The 22,393-nt window shown below is 41.8% G+C and overlaps 1 protein-coding gene and 1 long non-coding RNA gene across 4 annotated transcripts in view; both read right to left on the bottom strand.

Annotated features, from left to right (window-relative positions):
- The window catches only part of LOC146521521 (coxsackievirus and adenovirus receptor-like), a 209,033-nt gene that overhangs the window by 95,600 nt on the left and 91,040 nt on the right, over positions 1–22,393 (bottom strand). The window lies entirely within an intron of this gene.
- Positions 7–21,688, bottom strand: LOC146521530 (uncharacterized). The gene is made up of 3 exons (XR_014873396.1): positions 20,394–21,688; positions 4,976–19,053; positions 7–4,046 (listed from the first exon to the last, which is right to left on the bottom strand). It is a non-coding gene; the product is annotated as an uncharacterized LOC146521530 (long non-coding RNA).

Here is a 22,393-nt window from a genome sequence, read left to right on the forward strand (position 1 = left end):
AGCACTGGGTTGGCCCCCTTTTACCTTCAGAACTGCCTTAATCCTTCAAGGCATAAATGCAACATGGAAACCTTCCTCTAACATTTTGCTCCATGTTAACATGAAAGCGTTGCACAGTTCCTGCACATCCACGATGTGAATCTCTTGTTCCATCCCAAGAATTCTCCATTGGACCGAGAACTGAGCCACTGTCCTGTTCACCAATTAGTCTCACAGTGTGTTGTCCTGCTGGAAGATGGTGCACTGTGGCCAAAATATGATGGACATGGTCAGCAGCAATGCTCACGTATGTTGTAACCAGTGTGTGAATGTGTGTGTGAATGGGTGGCTGACTGGTTGTGTAAAGCGCTTTGGGGTCCTTAGGGACTAGTAAAAGCCCTATACAAATACAGGCCATATGTAACGTTCACACAATCTCAGACACTGAGGGGTCCAAAATGTGCCATGAAAATGTGCCCAGAGCAGCAGATGGAACAGGCGGGATGGATCATAGAGAAGGTGTCAGGTTGTTGCTATGGGAGGGGAAAGTGTCCTTTTATGCAGATATTGTTGATGAGCCTTTGTAGAAAGCAGGAAGTAGATCATGTCTCACACCTGTCTTCTGTTTCTCACCTGCAGCTCCACCACTGAATGCTGGCAAAAGGCGGTTTGCTCCACCTACATGTGATCTGCTTTTGACTTTAGGTCTTCTCTCATATTTCTGTTTCTGTGTTTAATCTTGATGATTCTGTTAACACCGACCTCTGACCTGAAAGTCCTGCCTCTGAGTTTAAACAGAAAACTTTTTTTTTTCTTCATTTCTTTGGTTTTTTTCATATAACAGCTGTTACAATGAGTGATAATGCTGAGACTACATGTAAAGGGTGGAAACTCATATGTATGTATTCTTTTGTGCTTTGTTTTTAAAGATAATCACAGGTTTTGATTTCACTGCAGTTTTCCTCTTATAATCTACAGTTTTCATGGGTATTGCTTTAAGGGAGGTACTTGTTTAGCATGTTTGGACTCACAGGCAGGAGTCACATTAGTTTCACTGACGTTTATGATGAAAACAAGACAATAACTAAACACCTCTGTCAGTGAACAAGATCCAATCAGAAGTGCAGTAAGTTTAAAGCACACGTTCGATCTGCTCCCACCAAACGGTCCACCTATTTTAGCAAACAGTGAAACTGTTTCTCATCGACTATGACCAAAACTAAAAGACGCTGTTGTCAAAAGACTCTCCACACGTTCACGAACAGACTCAATTTACTCCACTAACAGTACAAACCAACGTTAGCCAATCAAATCACTGTTTGTGGAGCATCAACAACACTGTCAGTAACAGGCAGGTAGCATGGCTAACGTTAGCTGCTAATGAAGGCACTGCTTGCGCGTTACAATTGACTGGACATGCTTGCTATGCTATACTGATGCTATGCTAGAGCATTAACAGTTCCTGTAGTTCATGATTTAGAGCAGGGGTGGCACACTGACTTTAGATGGTGAACCACAATTATAGCTATAAATGGTACCATTACACTTACTGTTATTCTTTGACACAGTGGTATGACCCAGTCTGTCTTTGCATGTGTCGGGCCATTAATCTGACACATGAAAGTGTATTAGGGGCTTGATGTGATCTGCTGGCTGTATGTTGGACACCCCTGTATTAGACGCTAATTCATGGCTGAACGGGCACAAACAGTGTCATGCATGCCCAGATTTGTTTCTCACTACTTTTTTTTGAAAAAAGAAAAAAAAACTAACCCACCCATGATCTTCAGATTGTACATTTGAATCTGTGTCACAGTGTTACTGTGGGGATGAAGGAGTTGCTCCGTGGCTGTAACAGTCACTGCTAAAGGAGTGTCGGTCGCGAACGAAATGGCTCTTAGAGCCGGCTCTTTGACGTGAACGACGCGAGTCGGCTCCTTATCGCGAGCCGTGGTTTTTTTTTTCTTCTCTCACCCTCTCTCCTCGCACTTTTTTCCGCTTCACTCGGCATGCGAGCCTTGTGCTTTGCGCTGGGCAGAGGGGGGAGGGGCCGTAGTTACACTCGCAGTAGCACAGGAACGGAGCGGGAGGGAGAGAGAGAGAAAGAGAGCCAGGGACAATTATATTTAATTGTTGTGGTTTGCAGTGTTTTGTGTTGTTTCACTTTAAATTTGTTCAAAAGGAAAAAGCTGAAAATTTAAATAGTTAAAAGTTGAACTGTGACTAGTTCGTTTTTGTATTATATGATTTATTTATTACATTTTATGTGGAGTGAATAAATAAAAGTATATTTATGGTGGCCGCTAAAGACAAAGCAGCACGTAAAAACTCCAAAACACGTACAAAATACAACAGAAGTTCTCCAGGATGCTAGGTGCAGTTTTGAGCTTTTGTTACCTAGTGGCTACACAAGCCAGGAAGTACCAACGACTGGATTTGGTGTGTGGTAGTAACAGGTAAATTACCATTTTTTTAAAATTATTTGAATATATATGAATGCTTGTGTATAAATACACAAACAATACACACATGCTTTCAATTGTGTCATTTAAGTGATCTAGGTTCAGTTAACGCTAGAAATGTGTTTTGGAGTTTGTACGTGTTTGTCTCTAGGGGCCACCGCATTTATTTATATATAAAAATATATAAATAAAACCACTTTTTTTTACATTAGTAATTCCTTTTGTACACAATTTTATATTATCGTTAATAATAAATTAATTAAAGCAACAAAACAACCTGAAGAGCCCGTTCGGAGCCGAAAGAGCCGGCTCTTTTTAGTGAGCCGAGCCGAAAGAGCCGGTTCTCTAAAACGAGCCAGAAATCCCATCACTATAAAGGAGCTCTCAGCACCTCCACAGCCTCCTGCAGGGGGTGGAGGTGCTGTCTATCATGGGGGACAAATAAAGCTTTAGAGTTGAACACCTCGCTTGCTATACACACAATATCTGTGAAAGTTGTATCATATGCACTTTACAATCACAGCGACATAGAATGTAGAATATGAGCCAACAGGCCACAGCACTGACTGTGCTCTAAAACAAAGTGCCATTAGAGCTGATTCAGAGCCAGCAGGCAGCTTTAACACTGACTCAGCTGCAGTGTGCCTGATATTTCTTTGTAACATAGCTAGAATGCTGCTTTATGTTTCCTTCGCTTTGTGCCTCTATTTGTAGTGTCGTGACTGTACGATAACTATCCTGTGATGAACCGTGAAACAGCAAGTGCCGTACGAAACACTCAAACGCCGTCCCTGTTAACTTTACATTCCTTCTTTGCTGAGCAGCTTCGCCAAGAACCTCTCTCTACAACCAGCACACACACACACACACATGCAAAACAAACCAAGGAATCTATTTTCAAACTAAAGTGTTAATACTCTCTGTCTGTGTGTCGCTGCTGATACTTAACACATGAGTGTTGTCAGAAGAAGATGCATGAATGGATGTTTTTAGCCTTGTTTTTCTCTTATTTTTTTCTCTAACTGCATCATAATTTTCCCAAGTCTGAAAATTACACACAAGGACATAATTACCATCATGTATTAGTCTAAAGTTTAATTGCTGTCGGCAGTTTGTTTTTAATGGCGAGAAAATCAACCAACACCCCAGAAAGTTCTAAAGCACAGGTGTCGAACTCCAGGCCTCGAGGGCCGGTGTCCTGCAGGTTTTAGATGTTTCCTTGATCCATCACAGCTGATTTAAATGGCTAAATTAGCTCCTCAACATGTCCTGAAGTTCTCCAGAGGCCTGGTAATGAACTAATCACTTGATTCAGGTGTGTTGACCCAGGGTGAGATCTAAAACATGCAGGACACCGGCCCTCGAGGCCTGGAGTTCGACACCCCTGTTCTAAAGTGTTGACTTGTTTGTGAGCAACCGTCTTTTCTTTACTGTAGAAAAGCCTTTTTAAAAAGCTGCCTTATTCATGCACAATCGCTTGTGTGCAGTCTGACACAGTGTTATCTCTGGGTGTCCTTAAAGTTGAATATTGTGACAAAGTGACTGTAACAGTGAGACTGAGCTGCTCCATCTGTTTCTGCTGCCGCTGACTTCGGCTCCTTAACCCTTTAAGACCTACCATAGAACCAAGTCCACCAGAGCTTATATTATATTTTTACATGCTGTGGAGCCATTTTTGGGAGCATTTCAAGTTGCTATACATCAATACAACCATTACAGCCTAGATTTTAATAATATGTATTAATTAAGTGCATAGTAATTACATAAATTGCAAAAAAGTGCAATACACTACAAAAAAATTGAAAATCTTTTTTGTTTTTTTAACATATATTTCTAGTTAGAGAAATTTAAGAGGCTTATCCCTCAAAACTGTAAATACAAAAAAGTTGCACAAAATAGTTTCCCACCACAGGAAATTTATTTTGAGTGTCTTCATAGTTTTATTTTTGAAATACACCAATTTTTATATACTGCAGGAAAAACGAAAATAAATATTATAATGCAAATTTGCAAAAAAGCAGCATGTGCATCAAAATAAACTATTTCCATCAGTGCAATATGAGTCCTAAGCATCCCAGAAACGATACAGAAAGTCATAAAGTCAAACATAACTTTTAAAAACACCAGTATAGGCTCATGAGGCCCTGGTGGTAAAAAAAAAAACAACTACATTTCCGCGAAAATGACGTCACTTCCGGTTTCGGGCAGGTCATGGCGGACATGTGAAAGTTTGCGCTGACGTCTATTCCAACGTAGGAAGTGTTATGAACAGCTGATCGGATCGGCAAAGTGTGTTTCTGGAATATTATGTTTTTGTTGCTGCAAGTGCTTTTTATGCAGTTTTTGCAAAGCTATATGTGGAAGGAAACTGTGACCGAGGACAAGCTGATGGCATAAGATGTAAGTACAACTTCTCCGGTTTCATATGCAAAAACAATTATTGTGCTAGCTCACGTGGTTGCAGAGCTACCGGGATTTAAAAATAGTTACGCAAAACAGAGCGTACCGCTCCGATCGGTTTTAAAGGGTTAAACATCCTGATTTATCAGCACTGCAGGGACACAAATGTCACTGTTACAGAGGCAGACATGCACACAGAGCAGGAATGTGACTGAATATGGAATCACTAACAGGAAAAACCCTTTCTGCCTCAAACATGCAGTCAGGTGCTGCACTGGCCTAATGACTGGTGTGAGCTGAGCTCAGGGAGCAGCAAAGGGTGGAGGCTCATTTCATATGTCTTTAAACTCAGCAGTGTTAAATCCAAAGAGACTGGCGCGTCTGTTCCAGCATCATTTTATGGTTTGCTTTTATTTCTCAAGATGATGCAGGGAGCCTGGCTCAGGAGCTACTATCATGTTGTAACCGTGTTCCTGTGACTGTACTGTGATAACTCTGTGACCATGTGATGGACTTACTGTTGATGGTGTTCTGTATTAAAGTGTTACTGCAGCCGACCTGTCTGTGTGTCACTGTGTGTTCCTCCAACCTGTGGACTGCAGCGTCTTCAGCAGCAGGTGTTTGCTGTTTGCACCATCTGCTCAAATTTTCTTAAATTTAAAAAGTTTTAAAATTAAATTTAAAACTGTATCTCATTGTACGACTGTATAGTGACAATAAAGGCATTCTATTCTATTCTATTCTATTCTAAATTTAAACGTCTTTATTTAATCTGTGCTTTCGACTCAACAATGAGGCTATCGAATGTTAAATATCTTTTTATTCTCCTCAATTCAGAAACTATACTAAAATATGATGCGAACAAAACTGGAGCGCTGGTAAAATTGAGGGGGGCACCCTTGAGTGATCAACTCCTTTCCCCACCCTTCCCCCAAGACTTTCAATGTGTAAACTTGCAAGTAACAGTGAAGGAGGTCACTGCAGCAGCCCCACTCACCAGCAATGTTCCCTCTAATTTTTCATGTGTCTGAGCGAACACACAAACTCCCTGAGCGATCCATTGGACCACTGTGAGCGACATCAGACGTGTGCACTGTGGTCACGCCAGCATCTAATCCATCCAAGTTACATGGTTTATTAAAATAATCAAATTACAGCATTTACATTTATGTTAGACTACTTTTAAACTGCTTTAGCCCACTTACAATGAAAATGTAAAAAAAAATCTAGCCATTGACCTGTGTAGTATGTTAACACTATTGGAAGTAAAAATGACTTGAACTCCAATTTCGAAAACACAACTTACTTTTTTTATTTTTTTTTTATAAAGCTCTGACTTGTATTATGAGTCTGTGGTCTGGGAGAGAGTCTGTAACTCTCTGTCTGCAAAATACAGTATATAATGACCAATGTTGTGAAATTACTGATATAGTTACTTCTTCAAAAAAGTGACTGAGTTATGCAAACAACAAAGTTTTTTGCATCTGTTTATCTAAAAATGCAGCCAAGGTGTTTTTTTTAAATAAACATTAGTTAGTGATACAAAAAAACCTGTTTTATCCTGTGAATAAAAGTATACGTTTTTGTCAATGCACCATGGTAATAACAGAAGCGAAACGCAATATTGCGTCAGGACAATTCACTATTTATGCACAGTAAACAAAGGAGCATAGCGCGACAATTTCTGTTCAGCGCCAGACTTGCTTGTAACCTATATCACCAATTATGTTATGAAAAATGACGTATTAACTACTACAAAACACTGACCTTTGTGGGAATGCTTGGAGCAGACTAACCTGTGAGCTGGAGTGTTCTGGGACGTTATATTTGGTCTTTGAATGGCTGCAATCCAGGCCATCCGTCGCCTCTTTTTACTTCAGAAACATGGCTCGAACAATTTCTCTTCAACGACGTAATCCGATAAAAAACAATCTCTTTACCCGTCGGCTTCCCGTGGCTGTCATGCGACCGGCTATTGCAGTTAATAATACAACAGCTTCTTGACAGTTTTTTGTGTTTCTTTTTATCGCTGTGTAACTGATTTCAATTGAAAGCCTGCGTGCGCTAGTACCTCTTGCCACGAGTTCCCAGAATTCTTTGTGGTTTTACCCTTGAATGACGTCACATTTTCAATCTCTATTAAAAGAGTGAATGAGTTCATGTACACGTTAAATGTGCCCTACACGCTTGTACCTTGGGAAACGTTCGTCTTTGTGAGTATTAATGTGTTCAGAAACAACTTTTATATGTGTTTACCTGGAGTGAACTGCGATGCTAATGAAACGCACGTGTTAAGCTAGGCTAATCATGGTTGTACCCAGGCCAGGTACAACCATGGTATGACAGTCTGTCTTTGCATGTGATTGGCTTTATGGTCCCACCCCTGTTTGCATGGAGATCAGCAGAGCTGAACATTCAGCTCCCTCATTTGCTCAGGTCATTAATAACTGACATATAAAGTGTATCAGGACCGGATGTGGGCCCGCTGGCCATATGTTGGACATCCCTGCTTTAGATGCTAAGTCATGGCTGGACGGGCACAAACAGCGTCATGCATGCCCAGACTTGTTTCTCACTACTTTCAGTGAAAAAAAGGGAAAAAAAACCCCCAAACAAACCCACTCATATGACTTTAAGAAGTCAGTTAGTATTTGTTCTACCTGCCAGCAGGTGAAAGTCGTATCACATGAACATGACAATCACAGCGACACACAATGATGTAGAACATGATAGTGATGTGCGATACCACTGATAAAAACGTATTTTATTTATTGTATCTCAAATTATAGCTTCATAATAATTACAGGACATCAGATTACTTGTTCTTATCACTTAATAATGCAGAGTTCATCATATAGAAATAAAAAAACTGAAGTTGTGCACTATTTGAACACCTTGCCTGCCTGCAGCAGTAAAGGACTCTGTGAGAGACGTCTGTCTCGCCCTAGCAGCACCTGTCCCTGTCCTCCTCTTCAGTTCACGTCAACATACCCTCGTCATATTCTGTGATATGATTGGCTCTGAGGTGTTTGACAAATTTGTGGTGTTGCCACAACACCTCACTGTCTTGCCACATGTATCACAAACCACGTCTCAGCTGTTTGTGGATGTAAAATGACTCCAATTACGCTCAGCCATGTTGTGAGTACGCATGCCAAGAGTCTGCGACACATTTATACAGCCATATTTCGCACACGACTATGAAAGGCGGAAGAGGAAGTAGTTCCTTCCAATGTAGACAATCCGAATGTTATTGTTTCTTTCCACAGTGTTCTTGTTAATGATAAACTACAAATTTACCCTAAATTACTAAAATATCTGTCATGTTTCGGCTGTGTACAGGCAGGAGAAGGACCCAAACGCAAAACTCACGACAACAAAATTAAACTCAAAAAGCTGCTTTATTGCAGAATGGACTGAAAAATATAACTAAACTAAACTGGGACATGGATAACTAACACACAGGGAAACACAGCCATGAGGGAGACTACGACACTGACAAAGAGAAACACAGGGCTTAAATACACAGAGGGATAACGAGGGAATGAGACACAGAAGGAGAGCACAGCTCGGAGTAATCAGGCTGGACGAGACAAGGGAAGCAAAACTAGAAACACTCACATGAGACGTGGACCTTCAAAGTAAAACAGGAAACACACTGACTGAACTCAAAACATGTAAACTTAACAGCAACTGAGACAGAACATAGGGAGCTGAAACATGGGACGGAAAGGCAACATGAACATAACGACGCCCACAGGGAAAGAGCAAAACAGAGCACCGAAACACAGGACCTCTTTCAAAATAAAATAGGAAACAATGAAACACTGACATGACTACATGAACTTGACAACATAAGAAACAGACATGAAACACATGAAGGATAAGGGAGACTTAACACAAGGGTTGAAAACACAAGGGGAATATAATAAGCAAATGAACATAGAAATCTAATGAGCTTAACATACACTATAAACATCAAAATGAACTAAAACTCAAAACGCTGGGTCATAAGACCCAGGATCGTGACAATATCGATATTTTAATGTGAGAATCGATTCTAGAACATAAATGGTTGGTATCGGAGGAATCAATACTTCAGGATCGATCCGCACATCACTAGAATATGAGCCAACAGGCCACGTGCTGACTGTGCTCTAAACCAACGTGCCATCACGATGATGGAAACATATGATCGCTATGATGATGACGCGTTTCATAAAGCACTCATAAATATCATCCGTCCCCGTGTTTGAATTTAGCTTCAAAAACTTTCAAAGAAAAGACTTTGTTTGTTCTCAGTAAGTGATTTAAACGGTATCCTCTCAAACCCATTAGTCTCTGTATCAGCGCTGTCTCAAACAAACCAAAAATAAACCCATTAAAAACAAATTTCAGTATCTTCTGAGTCAAGAGGATTCTGTTACCATGGTAACTTCATGTTTTAATGGAGACACCGATGCTGGTAGCCCACTTATGCTTCTGTTTTGGGTTTTTTTCCGTCCAAGTCTGATTTGCTTTTTTTTTTATAAAAGCAGCAGAAAAAATAGTCTTTTACTTTATGCTGTTTCATTGTAATGGAGACAGAACATCAACAAAAGCATGAAGGCTGTGTATGAAGTGTTTTCATGTCCCTGAGTGAGGTAAGTATTAGATGTGCTACAACCCAGCCAGAGGCAGTACGGTGGTGCAGTAATTAGCTCTGTTGCCTCACAGCAGGGTTTGAATCCCCCACCTGGCCTTCCAGTATGGAGTCTGCATGTTCTCTCTGGGTTCTCTGTGTTTGGAGGCTTCCTCCCACAGTCCACAGACATGCAGTTAGTGGGGTTAGGTCACCCGGTGATTCTGCAGGTGTCACTGCAAATGTTACCCTGTGATAAGCTGGTGACCTGGCCAGGGTGTACTCTGGCTCCAGGTCAGGTTACTTGAAAAAAGTAATCAGTAAGTGTTAGATTTGTATTGTTTATTGTCATTTATGCTTAGAAATATCTCCTCATGTATGCTTAGAGTTGTATAATCAATGTCATGTTGGTAGAGGTTTGATCCTCAATAGTCTGCAAAGGCTTTGTGTGCATTCTGGAGTGTCCTGGCATTCACACCCACATCCTGGGAGCATGGGAGAGGTCGTACCTTCTCTTATTGTTTTATGGTAGGATAAACGTAGCTATGTCAGTTTTAGTCTAAGTGCCTTTTGTTTAGATGAAACACTGGACTTACAGACCAGCAGGTTTAGGGAAGTCTTTATGGGGTCACACACTGCCCCCCCCCCCCCCCCCCCACACACAGACACACACACTTACACAACGCACAGGCAAGGTACTCTTTGTGTGTATGTAGACGTCATATGTTAAGAACCTATGTATATTGATGTTGTTTATTCTATTACTCTCGTTTTCTTCTGCTTGTTTTCTTTTTTCTTTCTCAACAGGTGATCCAGGTGATCGATATATGTTTTTTTGTTTGTTTGTTTTTTTCTGCTTACTCTGTTGGTTTTTGTTTTTTGCCCTTCTCCCCCGTCCCTCTTCTCAACTGTTTTTCTTTCCCTCTTTCTTTCTCCCTTTTCTTTCCCCCAGTCAAGTCTGTCCCGTATTCAGCAAGTGAAAATAAAATAAATAATAAAAGGTGAATCAAATGGACCATTACGGCAAAGCTGGGATGGTCAATTTGGTAAAGAAAATCCGTTGGGCATCTTTCTTCGCCTTTAGACAATAATTCTGATGGCAAAAGAGCCAAACGGGACAGGCAAAAAAAAAGAAAAGAAAAAAGAACCTATGTATATTCATGTAACCTCAATAAAAGAGGCGGGTTATGGCTGAAATCCAGTGCAATGATGCTCCTGCGGTAATAGACGTTCCAGCCCTGTATTCCAGCCCTAAACCTAACTTTATCCCTAGCCGTAACCATAACCTTTTTCCTGATCTTAAACAGGACTTTAATGATGTAAATAGCGTGTTTCTAAGCGATTTGAAGAAAAAGAGCGAACATGTGTAGATTGAGTCCATATGGTTCTCATATTTCCTCATTTTTCCGAGGTCATCATTTAGGAACGTGGTGGGTAGCCGAAAACGTAATATGTTGACGATTTGTCACCTAGCGTAAAATGTTACGCCTCGGGAGTGAGAACATGTTGTTCTCTCCCTCGTGCATGAGTAACACAAAGAACTTTGCCTACTTGTGTCTTGTTTCTGCTGTGTAGTAAATTGTCCTTAACGTTCCAGCGAATGGGTTTAAGCTACAAACCTATCAGTAACTAATTACTGATTACTTCCCCCTAAAAGTAATCCTGTTATTTTACTGATTACTTATTGTTGAAAGTAATTAGTTACTTAGTTACTTTTTAAAAACACGATTTACAACCTGAATAGGCAATAAAGTGATAGATCTTTCAGCCCAATTCTACTTTTTCTGCATTATCTATCATCCAAAATGTAATCAAATGGACAAGTCTTTTTTAAAACTCGTTTTATTCGTTTTAATCTTTTAACTTTATGCATCAAGCAAAAATGTAATTATATGCAACATTCTCTGACTGGAAGAAATTTGTTTAACATTTAAACCTATTTTCTGCACATTCCTGTACATAAAATAGGTTTTTGTGTTTACACATGGATGAAAGTAAAACACAGCAGAAAATAATTAAAGTCAAAGACTAGCGGTCCTGTTGCTCTATTTTCACCTGTAAAGCAGGAGTGGGGTAGGCGGAGGTTTACCCTGGTGCAGGTGTGCCGCAGCGGTCAGTGGAAGAATCCGGGAGTTTCTCTGTGAATTTCACATTCCTGTGGCAGCGCACTCGGTGCTTGCGCAGAAGTTTAGGGGTTTTATTCGCTGTAAAAATAAGTTTTCTTCCCATGCTGTGAACAGCGGACGCTAATGTTTTTATCACTTTTTACAGAAAGTCAAAGTAAGGTCGGTACTTCCACGCTTTAAACGCTGCACGCTCATACTCTGCACACAGCTGTTGTCATGAACGTCGCACTCGCTTACGTTTTTTTTTCTGCTCTGCTGTTCTCACTTAGTTTTAACTATGTATTAGTTGCCTTGGTGTATGATCGCCTGGCTTTACTGTCCATTCTTCCTCTATGATGCCTCACAATGTCTCTTCCTCCTCCTTCTGCATTTCCCACCCTCCACCATTAGCTGGATCCTCATCAGGTGATCTCAGCGGTCCCTCTAGACCATGGAAAAGGAGAGGGAGAAGAGCAGCTATTCAGGTAAAACTCAGGCTTTACTGGCGGCGAGCTTTGGCTGGTAAGCGATGTCGAGCGTGCCTTGTCTCCTGTGCTTTGACAAGCTCCATGGAGGGGGACCAGTTTTCCACGACCCTGCTTAGATATGCTGGGCCCGGATCTTTGAGACCGTGCTGCCTTAGGAGGGTTTTTCCAGACTCTTTTGCCACCTCGCTTTTTATTCCCTCAGTGAGTGGATTCTATGAGTGTGACGGCTCAGACCCTGTATATCTACGTCCTTTAACTAAAGCTTCTGCAAATAATGAGGCTTCTAACTCGCTGAATATAGCACTTCTTAATTCTCGATCTGCTGCTGCACCTTCTTCACTGTTTTCTTTATGTGTACTGTCCATGTGAGATCCTTCGTCAGATGTACACCAAGTAAACGGGAGCTGCTCACTCTCTCCACAGCAGCTCCGTTGATCGTGATGCGGGTATGTGCTTCTCTACACCTGTAGAAGTCCACTATCAACTCTTTTGTCTTTGTGACATTGAGGGCGAGATGGTTGTCTTGACACCAGTGGGTCAGGGCGCTGACCTCCTCCCTGTAAGCCGACCCACCACTGTAGTGTCGTCCGCAAACTTTACAATGATGTTGGAGTTGTTAGTGGCCGTGCAGTCGTAGGTGTAGAGTGAGTACAGGAGAGGGCTCAGTACACACCCCTGTGGAGCACCAGTGTTCATTATGACGGATGATGACGCGATGCTGCCCAGTCTGACCACTTGGTGTCTGTCAGACAGGAAGTTAAGGATCCAACTGCAGAGGGAGCTGCTCAATCCTAGATCCTGCAGTTTCCTGTCCAGCTTCGAGGGAACGATGGTGTTGAATGCTGAGCTTTAATCTACAAACAGCATTCTCACATGTGTCTCTCTTCTCCAGGTGTGAAAGGGCAGCATGGAGTGTCAGGGCTATGGCATCATCAGTGGACATGTTGTGGCGGTATACGAATTGTAGAGGGTCCAGTGAGTCGGGTAGTGCAGAGCAGATGAAGTCTCTGATCTCTCAAAGCATTTGCTCACGATGGGGGTCAGGGCTACTGGTCACCAGTCATTCCGTGATGAGATGGTGGAGGATTTGGGTACTGGGATAATGGTGGTCATTTTGAAGCAGGCTGGGACTACAGACAGAGAGAGGCAAAGTTTGGAGATGTGTGTAAACACTCCAGCCAGCTGAGCCATGCATGACTTGAGGACGCGGCCGGGAATCCCGTCCAGACCAGTAGATTTGCGTGCCAACAGCTGAAAGCCGACAGCTCACTGATTCTGATGTGTCGGCGGGTCCGCACTATGTGTTTATCTCTTGTTTTGCGCTAGATTCTGAATCTGCAGGTTTCATCGGTCTCAAACCAAAATTGACTGAACCAGTAACAAAAACCCATCCAAACTACGCTTCACATAAACATCGTCAATAATTTCCTCGTCTTACTTTTAAGACGTTTTGTGAGTAATGTTTTGACTGGGATGAAAAATGGTGTTCATGGAGGCAGTGTGAATCACAAGTTATGCTCGGGAGCAGTTTATGTGGGTTCAATGAGAGTGTGCGTCCATAAGACTGGTGAGTTACAGGATATTTCTTGTGTAAGAAGGATAGCCTGTATATTTTATCGCTCTGGACATCCTCTGTTTGTACATTTGCTATAAGCTAAGTTATCGCTAAGCTAAGCGGGCTAAGCTAAGCTAAGTTCGCCTAGACCAAACTGAGTTTGGTTTGAGTTGGTGATTTGTTATGTGTATTTACCTTCTTTAGTTGGCGTCATAAGTGAGTGGGGCACAAGAGTTAAGTGATGGAAAGATGTTTATTTTCTTTGTTGCCAAATATGGTTCAGACTGTAAGTAAAGGCCGCCAGCTTAGTAGTAGGGCCTATAAGACAAGTATGTGGCTGTAATATGTTATATGGTGATTATTGTTGTCTATAATTTGATTGTAATTTGTGTCTGTTTTTCCATTCTGTTTGTAGAACCACACACACACTTTAAGACCTACCATAGAACCAAGTCCGCCAGAGCTTATATTATATTTTTACATGCTGTGGAGCCATTTTTGGGAGCATTTCAAGTTGCTATACATCAATACAACCATTACAGCCTAGATTTTAATAATATGTATTAATTAAGTGCATAGTGATTACATAAATTGCAAAAAAGTGCAATAAACTACAAAAAAATTGAAAATCGTTTTTGTTTTTTTAACATATATTTCTAGTTAGAGAAATTTAAGAGGCTTATCCCTCAAAACTGTAAATACAAAAAAGTTGCACAAACTAGTTTCCCACCACAGGAAATTTATTTTGAGTGCCTTCATAGTTTTATTTTTGAAATACACCAATTTTTATATACTGCAGGAAAAACAAAAATAAATATTATACTGCAAATCTGCAAAAAAGCAGCATATGCATCAAAATAAACTATTTCCAGCAGTGCAATTTGAGTCCTAAGCATCCCAGAAACGACACAGAAAGCCATAAAGTCAAAGATAACTTTTAAAAACACCAATATAGGCTCATTGAGGCCCGGACGGTAAAAAACTACATTTCCACGAAAATGATGTCACTTCCGGTTTCGGGCAGATCATGGCGGACATGCGATAGTTCGCGCTGATGTCTAATCCAATGTAGGAAGTGTTACGAACAGCTGATCGGATCGGCAAAGCGTGTTTCTGGAATATTATGTTTTTGTTGCTGCAAGTGCTTTTTATGCAGTTTTTGCAAAGCTTTATGTGGAAGGAAACTGTGACCGAGGACAAGCTGATGGCATAAGATGTAAGTACAACTTCTCCGGTTTCATATGCAAAAAAAATTATTGCGCTAGCTCACGTGGTTGCAGAGCTACTGGGATTTAAAAATAGTTACGCAAAACAGAGCGTGCCCGCTCCAACCGGTTTTAAAGGGTTAAAGAGCTGAACGATCATCCCTTGTCCTCGTTATTTTCTGGAGGGTCATAGTGGCACTTGACCTGTGCACACCCTGCGATCACCACCGTAGAACTGAACCTCATATCAGAAATCATCATAACACTACCGCTGTGTAGAGCGCTGTCGGCCACTGTTTTTTTTAATGACCTCCAACAAGAAAGTCTAATTTCCGCTGTTTAATGTTGAAGAAATTTAAACTTTTTAAAATGATGCCAAATTGCAAACTACTTAGCTGTGTTTCTAATACAATCTCTGTAACTTTGCTCTGCTTCCACTCAGCAGCATCACATAATGTTCATATGTTGATTCGTGGTTTTCTTCAGTTTTTAAACTACTGCAGAATATTTTTAAGGTTATCTGCTATAAAATCCCAGGCCAGGAAAATCTTCATGTTTTTCTATGTTTTATCCTCAGTTACTTTGACACAAAGGCATCTGCTGTGATGCTCACACCTCTGATGAAGTCTCACAAGTGTCAGTGCTGACAAATGATCAGAATTATAATATTTCTGACTGTCTGAGGCAAAATTTCCCCGAATCGAATCAAATCGATTCTAGAAATCAGTGACTATACCCAGCGTGTAATTTAAGCTGTTACTCCTTTAATAAGCAAATCATCGTTGGAGGAATTCAGAAAAAAAAAACAAAACAGAAGCATAAGTGGGCTAACTGCATCTGTGCATCCATTAAAACATGAATTCACCATGGCAACTCATATTGACTCAGAAGATACTGAAAACTTTTTTTTTTTTTCATTTTTTAAATGGATTTATTTTTGGTCTGTTTGAGACGGTCTGTGTGTGTGAGCATTGTTACAGACTTTAATGGATTTGAGAGGATACAGCTTGAATCGCTTACTGAGAACAAACAAGAAGGCCATTTAAAAAGGGAAAGACCATCTCTGAATGGAGGATCCATGTGTGTGTCTGTGTGTGTGTCTGTGTGTGGGTGGGTGTATTGCGTTGCTTATATTGTTGAGATTTAGATTGCTGTGCTTGAGTCACCATCTACCTGAGTCAAATTCCTTGTATGTGTCTGCGCATATACATGGCCAATAAACACGATTCTGATTCTGGTCTTTGATCAGCAATCATAACAGTTCATGTTAATGATCATGAGCTGAGCTCAAGGGCTAAGTAATCGTGTGTGTGTGTGTGTGTGTGTGTGCATTGCACAGTGTGACTGTGGGGATGAAGGAGCTCCCCTGTAGCTGTAACAGTCACTGCTGAAGGAGCTCTCAGGGTCGCCACAGCCTTCTGCAGGGGGTGGGAGGGGCTGTCCATGAACACCTCGCTTGTTTTACACACAATATCTGACACCTGCTTCCTTTATGAAGTCAGTGAGTATTTGTTCTACCTGCCAGCAGGTGAAAGTCGTATCATATGAACGTGACAATCACAGCGACACACAATGATGTAGAATATGAGCCAACAGGCCACGTGCTGACTGTGCTCTAAACCAACGTGCCATCATGATGATGGAAACATATGATCGCTATGATGATGATGCGTTTCATAAAGCACTTATAAATATCATCCGTCCCCGTGTTTGAATTCAGCTTCAAAAACTTTCAAAGAAAAGACTTTGTTTGTTCTCAGTAAGTGATTTAAACGGTATCCTCTCAAACCCATTAGTCTCTGTATCAGCGCTGTCTCAAACAAACCAAAAATAAATCCATTAAAAACAAATTTCAGTATCTTCTGAGTCAAGAGGATTCTGTTACCATGGTAACTTCATGTTTTAATGGAGACACCGATGCTGGTAGCCCACTTATGCTTCTGTTTTGTTTCTTTTCCTCAAAGTCTGATTTGCTTTTTTTCATAAAAGCAGCAAAAAAATAGTCTTTTACTTTATGCTGTTTCATTGTAATGGAGACAGAACATCAACAAAAGCATGAAGGCTGTGTATGAAGTGTTTTCATGTCCCTGAGTGAGGTAAGTATTAGATGTGCTACAACCCAGCCAGAGGCAGTACGGTGGTGCAGTAATTAGCTCTGTTGCCTCACAGCAGGGTTTGAATCCCCCACCTGGCCTTCCAGTGTGGAGTCTGCATGTTCTCTCTGGGTTCTCTGTGTTTGGAGGCTTCCTCCCACAGTCCACAGACATGCAGTTAGTGGGGTTGGGTCACCCGGTGATTCTGCAGGTGTCACTGCAAATGTTACCCTGTGATAAGCTGGTGACCTGGCCAGGGTGTACTCTGGCTCCAGCCTCCTGTAACCCTGAGCTGGATAAGCAGAAGAAAATGCATAGATCTCCCACAGAGTCAAACCAAGTACAGATACTCCTGATCTCAGCTCATGTGTGGATGAAGCACACCTGTCCACAGAATCACACCGATCACTGCTCTGCTAACGTCTTACAATAACACACTTATTTATTTATGTGAAAAGGTTGCACTCTGGATTCTTTGCACATCATGTCATACCTGGATTTTGCACTCACCCCACTCATAATCATTGATATTTCATATTTTCTAATTGTATTCTGTATCCATGGGCAGATTAATCGACATGTATATAACATATATACTAAAATAAATAAATAACATATATTCTATTTCTGCCACCGCGTTGTTTCTCGCACTGCAACCGATTCTTGATTCATGTCTGTGTGTCACTGTTTGTTCCTCCAACCCCTGGGCTGCAGCGTCTTCAGCAGTAGCTGTTTCACAGTAAGTGTCTTACTGTGATGTGGACTAGAACACACACACAAAGCTACGGTGAAGTGTCTTAGTGCTGCTTTTCTCCTTATATTACTTTTATATTCCTTTTTTGCTCATAGAGCTCCTTATAAATTAATATCCACTGTTCAAGTGAGGCACTCAGCAGTGTGAGGTTCAGAAACCCAGCTGTGGGTCTGATTCAAACAGTGCTTATTATAGATGCAGCCAGTAATCAGCTACCCTCTGCTCCACCACCACATCTGTTGAAGCTCCAGCAGCAGCGGAAGCAGGAAAACCTCCACCTGCCTGTGCATAAATGAAGCCGTTCTAACTGCAGTGATGCTCCACTGACTCTGATTTGTAGTGGAGGAGTTTCCTGTTTCAAACCGGACATCAGCTGCCATGACAGTCAGCATCAAAGCTGGCTGAGCTGAGCATGAGCAGGTCCATCAGTGGAACAAACTTCTCTATATAATTATAGAGTCTTACTTAATTACAAACCAGCATCTTTGGCAGTGAGGACAGGACCGAGTAAACTATCTAAATACTGCAGATTTAATGAGGCTGTGCTAAATGATGAGGTCACTAAACAGGAAGTACAGAAAGATTTAACAGAATGGGTTTTATCACATGATGATGTCACAGTCAATCCTGTGGGAGAGGCCTAGAGTAGGCATGAGTATTACAGCCATTTCCTCCAGACTGAGAAAACAAAGCTGATCCAGAGAAACGAGAGACAGAGCAGCAGCAGCCACACAGTCACGTCATTAAAGGACACGTTGACGATATATCCACATCAAAGCACACACACTGGGATAACAAACAGGAAAATGATGGAAGAGGTGGAAGGCGGAGCAAGTCTCCAGTTTCACCAATCACAATCCATCAGGACTGTTCATAAAATGAAACGCTCACATCGTGACAGGACGTCAACATGACCAAACTATACCACAGCCATGTTTCTGCTTGCTGTCAGAAGACAAGGACGATCCCATGAAACAGGAAGGATTCAACTATTCTGTGACGTCAACGACAGCAGAGGCTGAAACGCGTCCTAGCCTTCAAAATCACAGATCCCCACGGGTACACTCCAATCACTGCACCTCCACAGTGCAGCTGGAAGTGTGTACGAGTGTTCAAACACCCCACAGGGATCTGTGATTACTCTCACAGAATATGAATCACGATACAGACATTTTTCTTTCTCTCTGGTGGAGGTTGGGTGAAGTTCTTTACTGCCCTACAGCTGTGTTGGACAGAAACAATCACAGGTTTACCTGACTGAAGGTCACCATGCTCACCTGTGATCAGCGTGGGAGGAGTTTCAGGCCTTCAGGCAGACGCCGCAGGTCCAGTGCTGCACCGACGTTTTTGGGTCCCGAGTCACGGGGACAGCAAAAGACTTGTCAAATGATCTGCAGGAGAAGAACGCTGAACTTTATTAAGCAGGAAAAAGATGTAGAACCACTAGATGTCAGTAAAGAGCTGCTCCGTCACCATGTGCTTGCATGCTGTAACTTCTACATCAGGTTCTAGTGCACAACAATGAACCTGCGTTTCTCCTGCCCTGAACTGAAGTGTAACACCTGAAACTGTCCAGCCGCTCTCAGTCTTTGTGTCTCCACGTCTCTGCTGGATGGACTCACCCACTGAAGCCAGGACTCAGTGTGGAGCTGGGTGTGGAAAATGTCCTGTATCATCATCACATGACACACTGGGGTCCACAGAGGCTGGCACGGGTGACACGGGTAAGCTCATGGTCAGTGGGAGGCTGAGAGTGGAGTCAGTGTTGCTGTGGTTTGTCTGTGTGTGGAGATGAAACACACCAGTGCTGTGTGTGCGGTTCCTCCTCACATCTGTTTGACCTCTGTCACCATGAGCTGCTCCTCCTGCCATCTCTCACTGAACTAACTTTGTTAAATGGAAAAAAATCGTGTCCACAAAATGTTTCCTTACTAGGTGAAGGAGGTTTTATTTAAACCGATGCTTTGATTTTATTGTGAAAAACCTCCTTGAAACACGTCCGAGTGGTACAGTCTGTGGATTTTCCCTCAAACGTTGCTCTCGTGCTTCCACACAGCTGTCACACAGACACATTACCAACTTCATGTCCAAACAAAGCTCCCAGATTTATACTTTTCCACGTCCATAAATGTGAGTCTTCGAATGAAAAGCGGCACTTCCTGTTTCCATGGAAGACATGTAAAACCACATGGAAGCTTTAAAAGTTAATGTTTGCGATGCTGTTGACGTCTCATCTTCAGTCTGGCATGTTTTATACTCATGTCATCACTTCCCTTGTTGTCATTCATGAATATTAATCCTGTTTTCTGTATCTGATTTGATTGATTTGATTGTTTATCAGAAGCTGAGTACAGCTCAGGTGATCATCCACCATGTTTCCTCCAGCCTGTGATCAGACTGGTGCTCCACCTGGTGGTGACGATGCTGCTCAGCCGTTGCCATGGAAACAGAAACGGCTACGTATCATTTTGTGAGATTCAGTCATTGTAACGTGTTTAAAGGGCGAGAGATGCTGAGATCAAAAATGTGTCGCTATGGTTTCAATAAACATTTAAACAAATTAGCAGAAAATGAGATGATTATGGTGACTCTGCTCCAGTGTTTCTAACATGGAGCAAAGACTGTGGTCACGTGACGCTGATACGGATCAGCAGAACAGACAGATGGAGGATAGAAAGAGTATAGATGGATAAAGGATGGAGGAAGGATGGAGGTATATTGTGTGCAGTACCTTATTGGGAGAGATCAGCTCAAAGTGCTGCCACAGAGGGGAACCCCTTCTTCTGTCGGCAGGCTCCATGGTAACAAGCTCCTCTACGTCACAGGCTCAACTCCAACACAAACACTGACATGCGCATTTTGCAGGGATCCAATCCTCTTTATATATGTTCGTAAATCACGGAGACACTACAGCTACGCATTGCTGCATTTGAGCCTCCACACACGTGACTTACATGTGGTCAGGTGACGGCAGCCGCGGGTTAATTTTCCTTGTGCTTCTACACTGAGGTTTACGGTAGCGCATCTCTTTCGCTGATTGATCCTCCGATCAAAAAAAAAAAAAAAATTATGTTTGTTATGACTAAACATGTGATAATTACATTTATTATATTGCACCGTTTAAGATAAAGGCTGTGTGTGTGTTCTTGTTTGTGAGAGAGAGCGAGAGAGGTACCATCGTGCACAAGCGCAGAAGCACATGGTCATACATGCAGCTTCAGTAAGTTTGCAGTATTTTTAAATAGATTTGGTTGCTCTAATGTAAAAGGTAAACAACATGAGAGTGAACATACAACATAACTTTATTGATAGAAGATGAGAGGCAACAGCTGTGATGATTTGGTGCTCTATAAATCCAATTCAATAGAATGAATGGTAATCAACTATCTACACCTCAGCCAGGGGTGGGCAAATCCAGGCCTCGAGGGTCAGTGTCCTGCAGGTTTTAGATGTGTCCTTGATCCAACACAGCTGATTTAAATGGCTAAATTACCTCCTCAACATTTCTTGTGCGGTGTCCCATTTCAGGGTCTGCACGCTTGAAGTACGCATTTTAAGTGCGGTTACGTCACCGCCACGCGACGACGGCTGTCCCAATTCTAAGTGTACTTCAAATGCATACTCCAAATGCACCGTCGATTTCCCCAAATATCAAGCGTGGTCCGGTGCACGCTTTGTGGTCCCATATATCCCACAATTCATAGCGCGGCGGTGGGTGTGGATAATTTTGCCGCAAAATACGGCAGGAGGGAGCAGCCGAAAAGTGAACTGTCAAAGGTAAGTACTGAATATGACGTCACTTATTCATGTGCGAATGTTTAATAACAAAGAACATTAAAACATTACTGTTGGCCACATGTCGGCAAAGTTTTGTGACACTAGTGATGTTTGTACTTTCAGCATTAACTTGGTTTTAAAGCCTCTACTTCTAAATATACATATAGTCGACCTTAATCTTACAGAGAATCTGATGATTTTATGGATAATTAAAGTCAGTCATATATCCACGAACACAACAAGCTGAAAGTCAGTGATATAGATTATATATATATATATATATATATATATATATATATATATATATATATAATCTCATAATAATCTGACAATACTATAATATTGGCCATATTATATTTACATTACCACAGTGAGATGACTTTAGTCTCATGAACATCATTAGCTAATTGTTAATTTACTAACTACTCTTGAAATAACTGTTCAGTACAGAAATGACGCCCAACAATCATGTTTTACAGTCCTGTGGTCTCAACCTCAGATACTCAACTAATCAAAGTGATGTCATGACAAAAATGAATGACCAACAAAACATTTTTCTCCTTCATTTCTGTCAAACAAAGCTGTATGTAACGTGTCTCGCGGTTAGTATCATGGTTGCTAGGCAACCTGAACAGCGCGACGAAGCATAGACCGTCCCATTTCACAAGCCTCTCACTTCCGCACTTCTCGTACTTATAGTACGCACCGTACGTAGTACGCGTAGTGCGCGTACTTCAAGCGTGCAGACCTTGAAATGGGACACAGCCTTGAAGTTCTCCAGAGGCCTGGGAATGAACTAATCATGTGATTCAGGTGTGTTGACCCAGGGTGGGATCTAAAACCTGCAGGACACCAGCCCTCGAGGCCTGGAGTTGCCCACCCTTGCCTCAGGCTGAGGTTCAGTGTCTGATCCTGGGTCAGGCAGATCTCCCTGGTTGCAATGAGAGGAAGTGA

This window comes from Neolamprologus multifasciatus, chromosome 3, assembly GCF_963576455.1.
Source record: "Neolamprologus multifasciatus chromosome 3, fNeoMul1.2, whole genome shotgun sequence".
In the NCBI taxonomy this organism is placed as follows: Eukaryota; Metazoa; Chordata; class Actinopteri; order Cichliformes; family Cichlidae; genus Neolamprologus; species Neolamprologus multifasciatus.